The 21,298-nt window shown below is 41.9% G+C and overlaps 1 pseudogene; it reads left to right on the top strand.

Moving 5' to 3' along the window:
* The first annotated feature begins 8,449 nt into the window (after positions 1–8,449).
* On the top strand, positions 8,450–18,746 carry LOC119323389 (annotated as a pseudogene).
* The last annotated feature ends 2,552 nt before the right edge of the window (positions 18,747–21,298 follow it).

Raw genomic sequence — 21,298 nt, 5'->3', positions numbered from 1 at the left:
GACGTATTGTTGGCTAGTATGTGGATGATTTTAGTAAGCTAGCACGTTATGCCCCAGATGACATTGCTACGGATGCAACTAAGCAGGAGAAGTTTCTGGAAGGACTGAATGATGAGCTGAGCATGCAGCTGATGGTAGCAACTTTCAACAACTACCAGGAGTTGGTTGATCGTGCCCTCATGATTGAAGGGAAGCAGCAACAGATTGACAACCGCAAGAGGAAGTATGGACAAGGAAAGTACAATTCTGGAGCTCAGCAGAAGCCTCATTTTACCCCGAAGTCGGGAGGAACATTTCAGCATACCCATGGAGGAGGGAGTTCGCATAATCATAATGGCCCCAAGATTGGGAATGGTAATGGAGGAAGCAACGGCCAGAATCGTACCAACCCATCAACCCCAGCCAAGAGAGACCTGAGCCAAGTCACTTGTTTTAAGTGTTAGAAGACCGGACATTATGCCAATGAATGTCCTGAAGCCAAAATGGAAATGGCAATGGAAGCTCTGGGAAGAAGCCGAACCCTTTCAACAGGGGACAAGTGAACCACGTTAACGTGGAGGAGGTCGAAGCCCAGCCAGATGCAGTAATAGGTAAGTTTTTGGTTAAGTCATTTACTGCAATCGTTCTTTTTGATACTGGTGCACCGCATTCATACATATCAAGGGGATTTGTGGATAAGTATAAACTTCCCACCAAGGTTCTTAGAACACCTATGTTAGTAAGCTCACCAGGAGTGGAGTATATGGCTAGTCGATGATGTTTTCAAGTGCCATTGAGTATTGGTAGGCCTGTTTTCCCCTCGGATTTAATCATCTTGGAATCACAATGTTTAGATGTAATTCTGGGTATGGATTGGCTATCGATGTATGGAGGAAACATCGATTGCGCCAGTAAGTCAATTTTGCTTACCACCCCAGAAGGGAGAAGGATCAAGTATGTATCAAGGCATGAGCCGAAGAGGACCCAAGTGAATTCTTTATCAGGAGTTGTGTAGGAAGAAGTACCAGTGGTGAAGGATTTCCCTGATGTATTTCCAGAAGAGTTGCCAGGCATGCCACCGAATAGAGACATTGAGTTTTTGATTGAGCTTTTGCCAGGCACAGGGCCGATATCTAAGAGACCGTACAAGATGCTCGCACAAGATTTGGAGGAAATTAAGCAGCAGATTAAGGAGTTACTGGATAAAGGTTATATTCGCCCAAGTTCTTCACCTTGGGGATTGCCAGTGCTTCTAGTGGAGAAGAAGGATGGATAATTATGGATGGTTGTTGATTATTGAGGATTTAATGAAGTGAGCATTAAGAATAAGTACCCGTTGCCGATGATCAATGATTTGTTTGACCAATTGCAAGGAGCTAAGGTATTTTCCAAGATCGACCTACGATCAGGATACCACCAGTTGAAGATTCGAGAGCAGGATATACCTAAAACAGCTTTTACCACCAGGTACAGGCTGTATGAGTATACCATTATGTCATTTGGTCTGACTAACACACCTGCATATTTCATGAACATGATGAACAAGGTGTTTATGGAGTTTTTGGATAAGTTCGTCATGGTGTTCATTGATGATATTTTGGTCTACTCAAAGAATGAAGAAGAGCATAAGGAGCATTTGCGATTGGTGCTGGAGAAGCTTAGAGAACATCAGTTATACGCCAAGTTCAACAAATGTGAGTTTTGGTTGAAGGAAGTTGGATTCCTCGGACATGTTATATCCGGAGAAGGGATAGCAGTAGACCCCACCAAGGTTGTCACTGTGACAAATTGGAAAGCACCAACCACAGTTGGAGAGATCCGAAGTTTTCTTGGACTGGTAGGATACTATCGAAGATTCATAGAAAATTTCTCGAAGATTGCGAAGCCCATGACGGAGTTGTTGAAGAAAGATACCAAGTTTAGACGGACTAAGGAATGTGAAGCTAGTTTCCAGGAGCTAAAGAAACGTCTGGTTACATCACCCGTGTTGATTCTGCCACATCAGCGCAAGGATTATGAGGTATATTGCGACGCTTCTCGTCGAGGACTTGGAGCAGTGCTTATGCAGGAGGGAAGAGTTGTTTTGTATGCCCCGCGAAAGCTTAAGCCCCATGTGTTAAATTATGCCACCCATGATTTGGATTTAGTAGCCATGGTGCATGTATTAAAGACCTGGAGACATTTTCTTATCGGAAACCATTGTGAGGTGTACACGGATCACAAGAGTTTGAAGTACATTTTCACACAAAAGGAGTTAAATCTTAGGCAAAGGAGATGGTTGGAACTCATCAAAGATTATGATATGAGATTGCATTACCATCCCGGAAAGGCTAACGTATTAGCCGATGCGTTGAGCCGCAAGAGCCATGTCAATACACTCTTGACCGGAGAGTTACCAAAGGAGTTAGCCGAGGATCTTCGTGAGCTATGCTTGGAGATAGTTCCGAGAGGCTATGTTGCAGCATTGGAGATTCAGTCTACTTTGATGGAGAAGATCAGAGAAGCTCAGAAGATTGACAAGGAGATTGCCTCTATTAAAGAGAAGATGAGCAAAGGAAAAGCTAAAGGTTTTCGTGAGGATGAACACGACACCTTATGGTTTGAGGACCGTGTTTATGTGCCTAATGATCCGAAGATCAGGAAGTTGATTCTACAAGAGGCCCATGATTCGCCATATTCGATTCACCCTGGAAATACCAAGATGTATTTGGATCTGAAGGACACTTTCTGGTGGATCGGAATGAAGAAGGGTATTGCGGAGTATGTAGCAGTTTGTGATGTATGTCAGAGAGTGAAGGCAGAGCATCAGAAGCCCGCAGGATTGTTACAGCCATTGACGATACCCTAATGGAAGTGGGATAAACTAGGCATGGATTTTATCATGGGATTGCCCAGGACCCGCTCAGGCTATGACTCGATTTGGGTTGTAGTCGATCGTTTGACGAAGGTAGTTCATTTCATCCCAGTAAAGACCACTTACACCAGTGCTAAGTTGGCCAAAATATACATGACCAGGATCGTATGTCTGCATGGAGTTCTGAGGAGCATTGTATTAGATAGAGGAATCCAGTTTACCTCAAAGTTCTGGAATCAGTTACACGAAACTTTGGGTACCAGGCTAGAGTTCAGTACAACCTTTCATCCGCAGACAGATGGACAGACCGAGAGAGTCAATCAAATTTTGGAGGATATGCTGAGAGCTTGTGCGCTAGATTATGGATCTAGTTGGGACGACAATTTTCCATATGCGGAGTTCTCTTACAACAACAATTATCAATCCAGTTTGAAGATGGCCCCTTTCGAAGCCTTGTACGGAAGGAGGTGCAGAACACCATTGTAGTGGGATGAAGTTGGAGATTGCCAGTTGTTTGGACCAGATTTGATTAAGGAGTCTGAACAGAATGCTTGTTTGCTTGTTTGTTTGCGATAGAGTATCCAGATTGCTTTGTTTGCTTGTTTGTTTGCGATAGAGTATCCGGATTGCGCCGCTTGCTACTTCGAATCCCTAGGTTTCACAGATCATCTGCAAGGCAAGTAACACTTTGATCATACCTCTTTACTACCCAGTTTTATTGCATTAGATCAATCCTCAAACAACTGCATGATTAGGATCTGATTAATATGTGGGTTTTGGGAAGTATATGAGGTAGTACCTATTACCTGTTTTTATATTCAACCCTTGGGAGTTACTTCTATGGTTGCTTATTGCCATGCTATGCTAGGAGACGTGGATTGGGTGAGTGAATCCATGACAGATGTGAGATTGTTAATTAATGGTTTATTTAAGGTGGCAACTTTAATACGCATCTGGGTGGATTGAGGCACCTGGGTATTTCAGGATTGCCTTTTTTTTGGACCGCCACCCAGGCTCAAAGGGATCATGAGATTATTTATGCTAGAAACTTCCGTGTGCTGCCACATGCTACTATGGGCTATAGCATAGTTGATTAAGTTGTGTGAACTCTTACAGTGGTAGACTAGCAGATGTGGGGGAAAGTAGGTGTACCTGTCTACCCGATCATAAGGTGCTAGCGCTTCTGAAAGACTATATCTCGGTCATCCGTTTCTCAAACACCATGTAGTGCGAGAAATCCAACAGAGGAGATCGAGTCTTGTGGGGAAAAGTGCACAAACCTCTGCAGAGTGTATAAACTAATCATGGTTAGCTGTGTCCCCGGTTATAGACGTTTTGAGTATCTAGTACTTGGATTATCATGTGAATCTCATCATGTTACTTTTAATTAATTTTGTTGGGTTTTTAATGATGATGCTTAATTGGAATTGAGAGGGTGTCTACACTCTCAATGTTTAACAACCACCATGATAGTTAAATAAAATTTATTCCTTTGTAGTAGGGAAAAATTGGCTTTATGCAAATCTGTAACCATAGAGCTTTCCACCAGCCAAATATGCATGTAGTATAGCTTTATTCTGTTCATTACTCTCTATGTGTTACCTTGCCAGCATATTCCATGTGCTGACCCGTTTTCGGGCTGCAACGTTCATGTTGCAGACTTTTCAGACGACGAGTAAGATGCCTTAGGATCGTGGTCCTATACTCAGTGATGCCGTTGGAGTTGATGGACTCACTTATCTTCCAAGCCTTCCGCTGTTATCGTTATTAGATGGCCTTAAGCCATACTTATTGTAATAAGCTCTCCTTTGAAGACATTCGATGTACTAAGTGTGATTGCTACTCTGTTATAAATCCTTAAAGTACTATGCGTGTCAGCATTACTGATCCAGGGATGACGCTGATGCACAGAGATCAGACTGTTTGAGGTCTGATCGCTACATAAGTATTTCCCTCAATTGAGAACCAATTTTTATCAACCAGGAGTAGTTTTTACAACAAACAAAATCGTGGGTACCTACATACGAAACACAAGATACTCTTGCCTCCAACTTTTCAAGATGGTTGTCAATCTTCTTGTCCTGCTAGTTACAAGGGTAAATTGCACGGTATGGTAGGAAATGATAGATAACTAAAATAGTACAAAAAAGAATAATTTTTTTGTAGATGTTTTCAGTAGCGGAAAATAGACCCTGAAGTCATAGGTTCATTAGTGGCATCTCTCAAAGCAGATAAGTGTACTGTGGTGAACAAATGATAGTTGGACTGCGATTAAATTACAATATTTATATTTATGATTATGATCATTCATGGCATAATCTTGCATAGGCGTTACACCTGTCATATATAAACCATGAGGTCATAAGGAAACTACTTACACATGTTCATGGGGCAGCAAGGTTGACGAAGATGGATCTGGTGATGGATATTTCCTCCGGTAGGGCGTTGGAACATGAAGTTGCGGCGACAGAAAAAAATCAGGAAAAAAAATGGTACGGAGGGTTTCGAGAAGTATGAGATTTATGGGCGAAAGAATCAACGTAACACGGGTGGGGCCCTCGTCGCGTGGCTTGGCCTCATGGGGCCAGGGGTGCCTCCCGCCCCTCCTAGTACTTTCTGGAATCTTCTGGACTTGGAAAAAACCGTTGTAAATCCCCGCGGTATTTTTAGCTCCGTAGATATTGATTTTTCTAAAAAGGCAAAAACATGCAGAAAACAACTTGTTATGGGCATTAAATTAAAAGGTTAGTCCAAAAAATAATATAAATGCTATAAAATATATTTAATAGTGATATCATAACAAAATTAGACAATCATAAATTATATATACATTTGAGACATACCAAGCATCTATGACATGAAGAAGAGGGGGAGAGCTATGCAATTGTTGAAGGGACCAAGTTCTACGCCGAGCGAGCGACCGTCTCGAGGCTGATAATCTATGTGCCATCCAAAATCTGCAGGAAAGAGGGATCTATCCTGCTTGCATTACAGAGATGTATGGAATATTGAAGAGAGGGTAGAAGATGTCAAGTTCCAGCAATACTCCTTGAGGGGCCAAGAGAGTTGCTCACACGCTGGCCCCTCTAGCTGCTAGGAGTGCCCACAGATTCATCTGGATCCTCGACGCACCATCTATCATTTTTGAACTTCTTTTAGATGATTGTAAACATAAATAAAAGGCCCTTTATTCTCAAGAAAAGAAAAGAATACGCAGCAGAGTCCCGTTGTTTCTCTAAAAAAAGAAAGGACAACGCTAATGCCCACACGTGTGGTGGGATGCAAATCCGTCCACACGCCCTATAACATACAGACTACGCCATGTCACCGCATGCATGCATGTGGAAATCTTTTTGGATTTTCAGTTTTTAAAATGTTTTATCTCTTAAATAAAAAATCCGATTGAAGAACCGTTTTCACCATTAAATCCCTCGCGGCGAGACCTTCAAAACTAGATCTCATATCAATATATTTTGACGAATTTTTTTTGGGTTAAAAGTTGCCATGTGTATTGCACATGAATTGCCATGATGTTTACACTAAAGTTGCCATGTTATGTTTTAGCTATTTTCTTCTATATTAAAAAGTAATTTTTGACATATTATAAAACGGAGAATTAAGAAATTAGACTTGTCATGCACCATAAACTAAAATTGCCATGATACATGCACTTAAAATTGCCATGGTTCATGCAAAAAAATATTTTCATGGTCAAAATACTGGAATTGCCATCATCAAAAACTAAAATTGGCATGATCTACAAACTAAAATTGCCACATGGCAACTTTAGTTTAAGCACCATGGCAACTACAGTGTAAACATCATAGCAACTTTTGGGCAACAAAAATTTCGTCAAAACATATCAACATGGGGTCTAGTTTTGAAGATCTCGTCAAAACGGATTTAATGGTGAAAAGGGATTTTCAATTCATTTTTTTAATTAGGAGATAAAATATTTTTAAGCCGAAAACCAAAAAGATTTCTGCTGATGTCATCTGTTCATACGTGGCAAAATGAGTGGTGATGGAGGCGTGTGGGCAATGTGCAAACGCCCACACGTGTGGGCGTTAGTTTTTCCGAAAAGAAAAGAAAGCAATAGTAGTAGCATTTTCTCAAAACTTGAAATTTTATAATGGCATATATCAACATCGCCCACACGTGTGGGCGTTAGTTTTTTCGAAAAAAAAAGAAAGGAATAGTAGTAGCATTTTCTCAAAACTTGAAATTTTATAGTGGCATATATCAAATTTACCCTTTTTCACATCCCTTCGTCTTTCCTCCACTTTTCCTTTGAACTAATGAGCCCTAAAATTGTGATTCTATATATTTGCAATCACAATCAGCTCAAGTCAAGGTGGCAGTCGGGTCGAATTTGACCGGGTCAAGCTCTCTCAAACCCATGCCCGAATAAAACTAATGGGCATAGGACAGACCCACGACCCTACCCATGGGTCTCAAGTCAGACCCATGCCCAAACCCATCGGGCAACCCGACCCATTAAGGCACCCATCGGGTTAGAAACATACATTTATTTTTTACTTTAAGAATAGCATGCATCGTGGATCCTACCGATGTTGTAGTTCTTTTTAGCTGACTAGCCACTGGGCGCAGCAGTGAGTAGTCACATCCAGATGATGCAATAGCTGCTGCCTCCTCTAGTCAGGTCTGGAGTCACTTATATAGGCAAAACTGCACCTCCCACCAGCGCGACTAGGCGAGGTGGTACTAAACAAGGTGGCAACCTGTGTCCTTGTCTCGTTGCATGCAAAAGTACAATACGAGGTGGGCTTGCTTTGGAGGCCTAAATGGCCGACACGTTACTCTATTGAGGCCCAAATGGACGACATGGTAGCCAGCAATAATGCTGGGCTGCTGCTTACCTACTCAACAAATGATCCAAGCAGTGACATTTGATTCATTCATGGGCCTTACCAGAAGCGATCAAAAAGAAATAAAATGTAGAGCAAAGATGCATACATGCATCGCTACTGGCAGCCTTGGCTTGTTCTAAAAAAATTAATTACTAGCAAGTATCTTCACCAAAATATCCACACATAATATAAAATAATAATATATTTTAATCACTTATACTAATCGGGTGACCCATCGGGCAACCCATGGGTAGAACATTATGCCCATACCCTACCCATGACTAATCGGGTTACCCATCGGGCTTACCCATGAATGAATACCCTGCCCATTCGGATCGGGTGTCCATGAGCGCGGCCGCCCATGGGTCGAATTGCCGGGTTGAAGCTCAAGCCGTGAAGAATCGTCCCTCGGGCGGCACCAAAATCAGTTTTGAACGAAGACAAAGGTGGCACGTGAAGGCGACACGCTACGAAATTCCCATCGTCAGCGTTTCCCCAACCCGAGAAGAGAAGACCAGACCACAGGGGTCGTCCCCCTCCAACCCCCAGGTGGCGCCACGGCTGTGGCAGCCGTGGGCGGCGCGTGAGCCCCCCTCTCGCACTGTCACTGTCCCGCACCCCTATCCCCTCAGACCGAACCTCGGGGCCCACCTCCCCTCGCACCCGACGCACCCACCCTGTCAGAGAGACAGGTCACGCCTCCTAAACCCTCACTCTTCTCGTCCTTCCCGTGCGAACAGGAGACGTCTTGTTGACTCCTCTGCTCCGCTCTGCTCTCCCCCAAATCCCTCCTCTGCACTCCGCGCCTTCGCGGCGAAGCCACATAAAAAAATTGCTTGAAAAACGGCAGGAAGAAAAGCGGGGCAAAAGCTCTTTCCCACCCCCCTCGCCGCGCGGAATCTGCCGGAGAGCAGCACTCTCGCGGCCTCTCCGGAGAGAGAGAGCTCGCCGCCGTCGTCGGGTTCGTTTGCTTTCTCCCCCTTTCTCTGCGTGACGACTCGACGCTTCTAATTCCAGCGGAGTAGGGGAGGAAGGAAGCGTTTTTTTTCTTCTGACGGGTTAATTTCGCGTGATTTCTGGGATTCACAATGCGCGGCGAGGGGCTCGGAATCAGCGGCAGCCGGGCGGAGATGTTTTTTTGGTAGTACAGTCGGTAGCATTTGCGTCGCGGGAGGGGCAGATTTCCTGCCCCTTGGCGAGCGTTTTCCTTCCAAGTATCAGCACGGGGGATTGAGATTCGGGCCGGCTTGCCTAAAAATAGAAGATTCGGGCCCCGGGGGAGCCGATTCCGTGCTGTTTTATCGGTAAATTTCCCGTCCACTTCTCTCCTGGGGTTTACGGGATGCTCCGGTAGCCAGTTCAGCCGCCGCCGCCAAATCTCGGTATGTGCGAAGCTCTGCGTGAAGGCATGTCTAGATGGCGGCGAATTGTCTCCTCTTTGTTTCTGTTTTTCATATTTCATACAGCGGTCATCCGCTTGGTTGTAACAGTTATATTATTCTACTATCTATGTACAGTACCGGAGCTTGGTTAGGGTCAACAGGGGCCAACTATTTTTTTCTTCTGCATATTAACACTTAATAGTGACCACTATATTGGTCAAATTTGGACATGATACCCTAAATTAGCCCCCCCTCAGCTCTCCCTAAGTTTCATTTAGCCCCATCTTAATTCCTGCTGAAGCTCCGCCACTGTCTATGTATTAGCTGTTCGATTGAACGTGATTTGCTAATGCTGTGGATGCTGTGTGCAGGGTTAAAAGATGTCTGATCAGGAGAGGGATGATATCCCAATGCTGTTAAGAAATATTGAACTACCAAGATTTCCCAGAAGTACATCTATGTGTATGCCTGTCAGGGACGAGGATTATGAAGAAGACACTTACGTGCCCCATACCGGTCCTCTGTCCAGTCAGCCACCGAGCCAGGTTGCAGCAGCGGGCAACCCGTTTGTTGTTAGCAGGCACACACCGGATAATAGGCCGCCGCGACATCCGCAGGTAAAACAACCCAGCAAGCCGCAAGCCGTCATGCCAGAAGACGCTGGAGGAAACAGGTGGTCTCATGGTGGAGATATCCCAAAGAATGAACATTTGATGATGTCTGGACCTTTGGGACAATGTGATAATCCCGACTGTGTCCATTGCCCTCCTGTGTGCAAAAACAAGAGGCATTTCCAACGAGCTTCAAATCCTTTTGACAATAAGGTGGTTTTACTTGCTGTGCTACTTACGTGATTCACTTTATACTTAGATCGGTGCATTAGTTTTTATGGTAAAACAAACAACCTCAGCCTAGTACTGTAATCACCAACATCTCATTTCTGACAAATAACTGAGATCATAGAAGTTTAATACGCCTGATGTTATGGTATAGTTCTTAGCTTGTTTGTCGATCTTAAAACAGTTGTTGAAATAGTAGTTCTTAAAACTCTTACAGCTTTTGACTGGTACTAATCATCAAGTATAAAACAATGGTTGAAATAGTTCTTAAAACTCTTACAGTTTAATACGTCTGATGTTATGGTATAGTTCTTAGCTTGTTTGTCTAGCTAGATCTTTTTAAACAATGGTTGAAACAGTTCTTAGAACTCTTACAGCTTTTGACTGGTACTAATGTGGGTTTCTCCTCTTTTGAAGCTTCATAATATTCTCTATAGTCACCATCGTGGTTGGAAGAAGAGCATTGAGCGTTTCCTTTCGTACATTCCGATTATGAACCCACATGCGAAGGTTGTTCAACAATGGAATCAATTCTTTGTGATATCATGCCTGGTTGCCATCTTCATCGACCCCCTGTTTTTCTTCCTGTTGTCAGTAGAGAAGGTAACATTTTACAAATTTGCCAGCTACCAACTTCAGTCTTTCTACACGTCGTCTTGGAGAATTGACACATTCTCCAATGTACACCCTTTTCTGAGAAAATGGTAGGAGCCCTGCCTTTGCATTATGTGAATGCAAGTTCTTTGAAGCACTGTATGCCTCTGCAAAGAGTTAGGTGCACCAATATACTACCTCTGTAAACGTTTATAAGACCTTTTAGGTCACTACTTCAGTAATAACATCTGTACATTTTCTACTTGCCTACTAGTAAACATTATTGAAAGATAAGTCCAGTAATAACATCTGCACCACTTTAAAGAAAATCAAAGATATTTTACCTCTGGCTTTGCATCATAGATGCATGCAGCCTATGTTTATTACAGCAAACTTCAAGAGTGTCAAACAAGAAAAGTATGACATGCCAAACTCACATGGCAAATCAAAACACTTGTGTATATTAGGCATTAGCAGCCAAAGTTTAAAAAGGCTGAATCTTCACATCATAAAATATCACATAAACAAGAATGGAGTACTATAAAAATGATTAATACATTAGATAGGTTTTGTTAGATGTGTACATCTGTCTGCTGGTGCTATTTTGTAAAGCTCAGTTGTGGTGCCTTGTTAATTTCTAAACTTGTAATTATTTTGCTGCGGGTGATGCTGTGACGTTTCTGGACATGTGTTGTTTGATGGTATTACTCCATACTTTCACCTCAGAGAGTTGATATCTATTGTGGTGATAGCGGTAGGAGCAAGAAGGTTTCATAACGTTTTTCAGGGAGCACTCACCCTCAAAAGTCATTACTGTAGACACATTAAGTCAGTTGTCTTAAGGATTTGCAATATGAAGATATGTTGGGACTAGTCAATATTAGCTTTTCTTGCTGTTGTAATTCTGATCAAAACAGACGGCACTTGTGATTTTCCTTTTGGGTTCAATGCAGGATAAGAAATGCATAGTATTCAACTGGAAGTTGGCGACAGGACTTGCCGTTGTGAGAAGTGTTTCTGATGCTATTTATTTTCTGCACATGCTTCTTCAGGCAAGTGGTTAATCGGTTGTTATATTCTATAATCTAGACAATGCTTCACATTTTACCAGCATGGATGAAGTAGGTACAAGATGTAATGATGCGAATGACATATTGTTAACTTAGTATGCATATTAAACTATCCTTGTACTGTTAAAAATAATAGCTTGTTGATTCTATCTCGAATGGTTTTTATTGTCTTGTTAATTCGTTTCACATACTACTAGTGTATATTAAATTTTAGACAAAATAGCTGACCAGCTCAAAAATTCTGCCATGAAAGAAATATCTTGTCAACATAAAAACTTGACCATCTTATTTGTTTTTTTTTTTGAAACAGCCACCAGGGGGGAGAAATCCCTACCTGAATATGATCTCATTTCAAAAAGAGATTGATCCAGTTTATAAGGAACTGGATCAAAAACCTTAAGAGCCCAAGGGGCAAGCGTGCCTAGGCAGGAAAACAGGAAACACACACACACACACAAAACCAAGTACACAGTTACGACACACCGCAAGGAACAACTGTGTAGACCAACAGATGGATCTAGGTGACTGTAGAGATGCTGCACAGGTTATGACATAAGCACATACATGGAACACTGGCAACAGAGAGGAGACAATAGGGAGGTAAACTTCAAAATACACACATTAAAGCTCCAACAAGACGACACTCTAGCCATCGAAGGGTAGACCGCAGGTAGTCATGTCAAGTAGTTGTCCCATTACCAATTCCGTGCCATCCAGCACCCAAAGGAAGGCTGGTCATAGCCCAGGACAGAATTAGGATGGAGGCGGGAAGGCTCTGGCTCGACGAACAAGCACGAGGGAGAAGCGCCCTTTCGCCGCCGGAAGGGAGGAAGTGGCGAGAAAGGGCGAGGAAGAAGTGACATGATCATAGAGTTCCGCTAGTGAAAATATCTCCACTGGAAGGAGGTCATAGCCCAAGGTGAAGTGTAAATGAAGGGCACACACAACACGAGAGAGATGACAACAATGGTCACCCAAGGGCTGCATGGTGGGCACACAAAGGCCAATCCTGCAGCCGCGGCATGGGATCCGGTGGTCGGAGAGCTCATAGGGTGGCAGCTGCGCTGGTTGAGGTCAGAGGGCTCGCCGTTCACCCAACGGGAGCCAGCAGGCGCTGACTGGTGCAATGTAGGCGGATCCATGGAAGGGGATGCAGGATGCAACTGTGAAAGATTGGATCTGAGGGGCAGTGAGGGGCTCTTGGTCGTGCGAGGAAGGAGTCTCGTCGTCGTCAGTCGCCGGCAGGCTTTGCCCTCCGTTGTGTGCTGGCGGCGGCGAGGAGAGTGATGGAGGATGGGGTGGCAGTGGCAGGCAAGTGGGGTTTCCGCCCGAGCCGCCTCAGAGAGATGCCCAGGGGGTTCGGCCAGACCGTGGCCAATCTTGTTCCCGTTGAAGTGTATATGTGGATTGCCTATCCCTTTCCATCAGTTCAGACTTTTGGTTGTGTTGGCTAGTACATGAACCTTAACATGGTATCAAGGCCTAAGGTCTTGAGTTCAAATCCTGGCTTTTGCAATTTTATCCAAAATTTTCTGCTGCCCCCCCTCTGTGCCCACGTATAGGCCTCTTGAGCCTATTCACGTGTTGACTTCCAGTGTCGCACGTGACAGGGGTGTTGAAGTGTACATGTGGATTGCCTAGCCCTTTCCATCAGTTCAGACTTTTGGTTGCTTTGGCTAGTGCATGAAGCTTAACAGTTCCATGTATATGTGGGTTTTGTACAAAGACTTGAAGTTGAATTAGATCTGTTCCACTGATATTGGGCTTGTCTTTGAATTAGATCTGTTTCACATATGCCAATTTGTGAACATCAACCAAATATTCTGTCTAGTGGTAGTCTTTTGTTGAACAGAACTCATGGGGGAAATGGAGCTGCATTATTTGTTATAATAATTTTGAAGGTTCTACTTTATTCATGTGTGCTCTCTACTTCGATCTCAGTTGTGCTGCCAACAATTGTTATGTAGCTTCAAACTTATGTCATGATATTGATGAACATAATGATACTTCTCTTTCAGTTCAGACTGGCTTATGTAGCTCCAGAGTCGAGAGTAGTGGGAGCTGGAGATTTAGTTGACGAGCCAAAGAAAATAGCTGTTCATTATCTTCGTGGTTATTTTTTACTTGATTTCTTCGTTGTGCTTCCACTCCCTCAGGTGACTAAGACTTTCTACATTGATACCAGTCGTTTTAGATATCGAGCTTCCTCATCTCATTCCTAACAAGGACCACTTGTTATTTGTGCCAAAATATTTGTTCTAAGCCACACTCAGAATACATGTATAATGTATTGCATATTTTGACTTGCTTTGGTTGCGCACGTTAGTCAACAGGAGTAGTTTCAAACATATATAATTTGGCGAACCAGAAACTGCAGAGTTCATATATAATTTGGCATAACAGTGATTATAAGAAGGCAAAATGAAGGTCATGCTTACATAGGATCAACACATTTTAGCTCAGCTGATAATATATATTCTTAATAAATTTGCATGCATGCAAATTTCCTTTCTATGCAGCAACTGTTCTGATCTTTTTTCTAGATGGATGAATGGTTCTCATCTGCTTACTGTTCCAGTTACTCGTATAAACCAGGGAGGATTGCTCTCTTTTTCAAGTTCGTGACCAAAATAGACATATCATTGAAAGAACTTGACTTCCTTTGAACTTCCTTGCTATGTTTGTGCCATGTACTAACTGCTAAGTTTTTTCTTTGTTGCTTGATCAAGGTGATTATATTGGCGATTATCCCTAGATCTTTTGGCTTATCAACAACAGCAGATGATGCCAAGAATTATTTGCGTGTCATTATTCTTCTTCAATATGTCCCCCGCATCATCAGATTTGTACCATTGCTCGGTGGTCGTCAGTCTGCCACTGGATTCATATTTGAGTCAGCATGGGCTAATTTTGTGATTAATCTTCTAATGTTTGTTTTGGCGGGTCATGTCGTCGGTTCATGTTGGTACCTTTTTGGATTACAGGTCCGTTCATTTTTTATTGCAATTTACAGAACTATAAAGTTAACTTCCTCAGTTGTATTTTACTAGTGCTAGAATATTACTCTCCGCCGGCATTGTTATAGAGAGTGGTCCTGGAGACACGTCCAGTTGCATTTAGTTCTAACATTTTTTGAGAAAAATATGTGCTCTGACTTAACTGCAACTAAAAGGAAAAATGTGATAGAAAGTTAAAAGCTGCCAGATACTGCTGCTTAATTTAATTTGTACTATGTCTCAGTTATGTATACTTCAGCAGTTATCCTTGATCATAAGTTATTCAATTTGCATAGTCAGTGCTTAACACCTGATGCCTATAAAATACTTCTGTTTCATATTTTGTCACAGAGGGTTAACCAATGCCTGCAAAATGCTTGTTCTGCGTCAAACATTTCATCATGTAAGGTTTTCCGAGACTGGACTCAACTTTGGTATTGGGGGGCAGAATGAGCAAATTAGTCAGCAATGGTCTAATGAGCCAGCCTCAACAGCTTGTTTTGACATCGGGAATGATACTAATTTCCAGTATGGGATTTATCAGCAAGCTGTTCTGCTGGCTACGAAACACAGTGCTGTTACACGCTATGTATATTCATTATTTTGGGGTTTTCAGGTATTTTACATCTATTGCCCGTGTTCTTCTATTTCACTTAGGTATCTCTTTTGTTGTACTTGACATGTGGTGAATAGACTTTTTCCACAACATTCTTGCTTATTTTTACCTTTTCTTATCTCTGTACTGAATCTACTTACCAGTGATGTTCCCATCGCTTATTTTTACCTTTTCTTATCTCTGTACTGAATCTACTTACCAGTGATGTTCCCATCTATTTGTACATGTTTTAATTTAGAGAATTTAAGTTTATTCTTGCTGACATCTATTTTTTAATGTAAATGGTTCCATTTCAGCAAATCAGTACTTTGGCTGGAAATCTTATCCCAAGTTACTTCGAAGGGGAAGTCCTCTTCACTATGGCTATTGTTGGTTTGGGACTGTTGCTTTTTGCACTACTCATTGGGAACATGCAAAATTTTCTCCAAGCTCTTGGAAGCCGGTATGGGGTTATTAGTGCTAGCTTATTTATCATGCTGTATGATCCACCTTGCTATCAATGAGCTCACACTACCTTTCCATGGAAACCTTATGCTAATTATTCATTACTGACATGAGATGAACCCTTACTTATTATGCATGCTTATGTATCTCAATTAGAACAATTCAGTCAATTTTTATCATTTGTAGCAATATGAATCTTGATGTGGTGTATCAAGTTTTCCTTGTCTTTTTGTAGGAAACTAGAGATGCAACTTAGACGGCGTGATGTTGAGCAGTGGATGAGCCATAGACGACTGCCTGAAGATTTGAGAAGGTTTTACCTTGTGACTTGTAAACAAATATTATTGTTTTACATATTTCATGGTCTTGTACAATTGGTACTGGAAAGAAGTTTTATAGTTTTGACATGTTGCTAATCTACTTTGCTTGTGATGCTTCATGAACTTGTTCTCCGTTATTTGTGCTGTTTCTACAGTTCGTATAGAAATAACAGTTTGCCAAATAGTGGTGTAGTCAAAATCTCATGTTTCATGAAGAACTATCTTAAAACTTCATGAAAAGCTATCTTAATTTGTTTCATTGGGACAACAAATGTGTATTGTATTTCGAGAACAAGCTTTAAAAGAAGAGGAATTCCAGTATTTACCCTCTACTTTGACACGACTTTTAAGTTTAGCAGATTTTCATCTGAATTATCTCACTTAGTGGAAGTTTTTTTGGTTCTTACCCCTTTTAAATTTTCAAGAGCGATCCAACAGTTGCGTCCCAGCCGTCGGGTACGCGTAACATGCCAGGTCGTGGTTTTCCTTCTGGTTTTTTTCCTGCACACTAACAGGTCGAATGGCTTTGCACGGCTTTTTTCTCAATGTCGTCAGGTGTACATACATGCCCATCTTGCAGTTGGTTTAGCTAAACAGCTGCATGCGGGTGCGTGAGACGGATATGGCTTAGGACACGAACCGGTTCAGATGCAAGGAGGAAACCACGACATGGCTCGTAATGTGTGCCTGATGACCGGACGCACCTAGCAGATCGCTCTCAAAATTTTAAATGGGGTAAAAATTGGCACAACTTCCACTAAATGGGTAAAAACAGGCAAAATTTTCGCTAAATGGGTAATCCAGATGGAAAACAGTTAAATTGGGTATTTAGCATAAAAGGTCAAAATAGGAGGTGAAAGCTGGAATTCACTCTTAAAAGACATAAAACAATGATTTAATGCACTAAATTCTCACACAAGTAGTTAACCTCCATACTCGTAACATGTGCCATCTCATGGCAATGTCAATAAAGACCTGAATTGTGGTTTGAAAATTTTCTTCATGTTATTTTTGAGTTTAGTTTTACGCTTCAAAGATAGTAACCGATGGAGGTTTCTAAATGTGCAGGAGGGTTAGACATGCAGAAAGGTTCACCTGGGCGGCCACTCAAGGAGTAAATGAAGAGGAACTCTTAAGCAATTTACCAGAAGATATTCAAAGGGACATACGTCGACATTTCTTTAGATTCCTTAATAGGGTATGTAATAAGTTGGATGCATTACTCTTTAATACGTTATATTTCAGTCAGCACGGTGAGGATAGAGAATGAATTAAACATTAAAATCTTAAGAAAAAGAGATTAAAGGGTGATCCCAATATAAACGGCTAGAGATCTCAGCAATCTTTTTCCATCGAAAAAGTGGCATGTATTTGATCTGTTCAGTTTGCAGGTTCACCTTAGTATCTATGCCTGTAGTAATGACCTCTCCTCTCATTTCTTTTGGAATCCCTGAGTGTAATTGTTCTGCAGGTTCGATTGTTCACCTTGATGGATTGGCCAATCTTGGATGCTATCTGTGACAAATTAAGACAAAACTTATATATCAGTGGAAGTGACATTCTTTATCAAGGTGGCCCTGTTGACAAAATGATCTTCATAGTGAGAGGCAAGCTAGAAAGCATCAGTGCAGATGGAAGCAGGGCTCCGTTACAAGATGGAGATGTATGTGGAGAGGAACTCCTCACATGGTACTTGGAACACTCTTCAACGAATAAAGGTCTGCAATATCTGGCTTGCCTGCTTGTTATACTCCATATATAGTTCATAATTGTAGCATCACATGTACTGCTACTGTTTCAGATGGCGGGAGAAGTAGATTTCATGGTATGCGTTTGGTTGCTATACGTACTGTGCGATGCTTAACGAATGTTGAAGCTTTTGTACTTCGAGCAAGTGATCTCGAACAAGTTACTGGACAATTTGCACGGTTCTTGCGCAATCCAAGAGTGCAGGGGGCTATCAGGTAGCCACTTGCTTGTCTGGTTTATCATATTGATCATCATATTCATGTTTATCAAATAAAGTTAAGTTCGGCCGGAATTGTAGGATGCTGAAGCTGTTGTCGATTAATTTTAGCAGTGGGAAAATATGAGTAACTTTACTAGTGCCATGTTATGTATCGTGGTGATTAAGAATTTGAGATTACCAGCTGAAAATTCTTGCATAATAAGAACTATTATGTATGGTACTCAAGTGATCTCTGTGTTACTACTCCGTTGGCTGATGCTTGAGACTAAGTGCTGCAAATGTGTTGGACAGGTATGAATCACCCTACTGGAGGACCATCGCTGCAGCGCGCATCCAAGTCGCATGGAGGTATCGTAAGAGACGACTAAAGCGAGCTGAAAGATCAAGGCCAAGCGAAGAACCCGATCGTATACTGGGTACATGTTCTCAGTATGCTTTTCAGCCTGGACAGAGGGGGTGATAGTCTGCCTAAGTAGGTAGTACTAACTACTCCCTCCGTTCCTAAATATTTGTCTTTCTAGAGATTTCAACAAGTGATTACATACGGAGCAAAATGAGTGAATCTACACTCTAAAATATGTCTATATACATCCGTATGTGGTATCTATTTGAAATCTCTAAAAAGACAAATATTTAGGAACGGAGGAAGTATTGGTTAACAGTTCTACATCTCCAACCTCTAGAAATCCTGAAATCCGCGGGACACAACTCTTTGGTTCTCTGATCTTGTACTTACAAATGTGTGAAACTAATCTCCTTGTATAGATATAATATGGCTTAGTATGGTTTGAGGGTCGACTTTTGATCATGAAGTCATCCTATGACTCTTCATGTGCAAAGCAGAATTGTATGGATTGGTGCGAGAGACGAGGGTCCTTGGTCAACGGAAGTGAAGAGACACGGTACGTGTTCTTCGGAAGCTCGCACCATCGCGCAGGCTAACCTCATTGGCGCACACAACACATGTATAGCTCCCGTATTATCACTGTAATGACTTCCACTTGTACACCGCAATGATCCGCGTGCATGGCTGAAGAGTTAAGTGAAGTCCACTTCATCATAGATGGATCAACCTGTGGTTGGATGGTTAGGATGATGGTTATGTAGTTAGCCCATTGGGAATTAAAGTGTCCCATAGCAGTGACTTTGTTAATCTTAAGATTTGCGTTCATAGAAACTAGTGTATGCGCACATGCAAATATTTGGGGGTGTCTGTATTGTGTTTATAAAAGAAGAGTTTAACATCACCGAAGTATTGCAACCCTGAACGAAGTTGAAAACCGTCTAAAGTACTACCCGCTCTTTTAAGTTTTTAACCAAACCAGATTGATAGTTTCGGACCGATTTGTCGCCTCTCTGGCACATTGAGTCACCGACCTATCAGCAAATCTCCGTCGCTTCACGGTTCCATTTCCAGGATAGATACAAACTGTTGGGTTGCACGGTGCCTACAAGTGCACTGGAAAAGGGTTGCGAGGAGCTTCTTTTGCACACACCAGCGCACGCCATTGATTCTCGAAGAAGCTTGTCTTTTTTCCAGTGATGAGCATACATACGAAAACTGGGATGCTCTGCTTCGCTGCCGAATCAAGGAAGGATTGAACCAAACCCTTTGCTGTTACAACTGCCCATAGCCATAGGAGGAATCCTTCCCTGGTCTATGAATGGATAGACGCATTCTAAACTTAGTTTCTTATATTCGCTATGTTTATAGAGAGGAGTAACATGTACACAAGTTCTTGTTGCTCAACAGAAGCAATTTACAATAAATAACATATATGTTTTTTTGACAATAAATAACATATATGTTTTAATGTTCTACTCCCGCACAAAATTTGTTCAGAAGTAACATTCGATGCACCCGCAAAAGAAAAAAGGAATCAGCACTCTGAAATAGCTCATTTTTCGAAGCATTTTAGGGTGTATTTTTTTACCCAAAGCATCATGAATGTGATCTCTTCAGGAAATTTTGCACGTAGGAAGAACATTCAAGAATGTTTGTCTACAAAACAATTTGGGATTTCAGCACTATATAGTTTTGCAACGGTTACATTAGTGGCACCATTTAAAATAATGGCCAATATATCAGTTGACATACAAAACAAGTTACTCTAATGATTTTCACCGGCAAATATACCAAGATATATACGCATAGTCTTTAATTGGGATTTCTTCCCGGATCTCTATTTGGAATTGCAGGTTCCTCGGTGGGACCGCGCCACATTAAGTAGTTGACGATCGGGGTCCTTGCATGGACGTTATGGCCGATTCGCAATAAGCTTGTTATCGAGCATTCCCCTCTTCGGCTCCCTACTGATGCTATTTACACACTATGTGGTTACTTGCAGCTTCGGAAGCCGCTTAGCCGCGACACGGACCGGGACGGCATTGACGCTATCACGACAGGTCTCAGATCCTTGGCTCTCCATTTGTTGCCGCCGCTTCCCCCGCCACCACTAGAGCCGGACTAGCTCCATGCTCGCCTTTGTCTCTGAGGCTGCGGCTGCCTTTATTTATTTAGTTAGGGCTTGCTGAGTTGGTGCCCTCAGAGGAACCCATTTGTGTGTTACCTTGTTGTATCATGCGTTGTGTCGTGTTGGATCTGCTATGGTACTTGGTTGTATTGTGGTGGTTTACTTTATCTATAAAGCGGGGCGCAAATCTTTTTCGATATTGTTTTTTCTTCTTCTTTCAGCTGACCTTTGATTTTTTACTTACGTGGAACCATATATACCGACGTAAAGTGCACACTCCTTTTTTTCCTTTTTGTTTTTGAGATGCATTAACCTGCTTAGAAATTAAGGTTTCACGCACAGAACTCACGTTGATTTATGTGCTGTTATGCTTCTATCACCTTATTTTTTGTATCTATGTGTACTATATTTAAGGAAAACTATTGGATTGTTCTATGGTCTGCGGTTAAAAAAACCTTATTTTTTGTATATAAATTGTTGGTAGTAGAGAATCACAACGGAAGAAGACCGCTGGTTCGTTAGACTAGAAAATAAAAGAGCTTGGTTCGGGAAGTTGTTGTATTGAAGACAGAGAGCCAAGTCCACTTTAAATTGTGGAATTGTGAAGTTTAATTTAAGTTAAAGAACTGTCCTCGTGAAACTTAATTTGAGTTACAGAACTAAATTTGTGAAATTTAAATTTTGTACAACTGCGAAGTTATTTTGAGAGACGCCGTAACTATAGCAGTGAGACGAGACCACAGCCAAAAGTCTTTTCAGTACAATTTTACATTGTTATCTCATTACTTGTTATTTGGTTTAAGCTTCCAACGCCCAATGTTAATGAACCGGATTATTTCTAAATCACACAAGACTTCGTTATACTGTACTTATATTAGACAAAGGAAGAA

This window comes from Triticum dicoccoides, chromosome 6B, assembly GCF_002162155.2.
Source record: "Triticum dicoccoides isolate Atlit2015 ecotype Zavitan chromosome 6B, WEW_v2.0, whole genome shotgun sequence".
Taxonomy (NCBI): domain Eukaryota; kingdom Viridiplantae; phylum Streptophyta; class Magnoliopsida; order Poales; family Poaceae; genus Triticum; species Triticum dicoccoides.
Note: the sequence above shows the minus strand (reverse complement) of the source record. Positions and strands in the feature narration are given on the sequence as shown.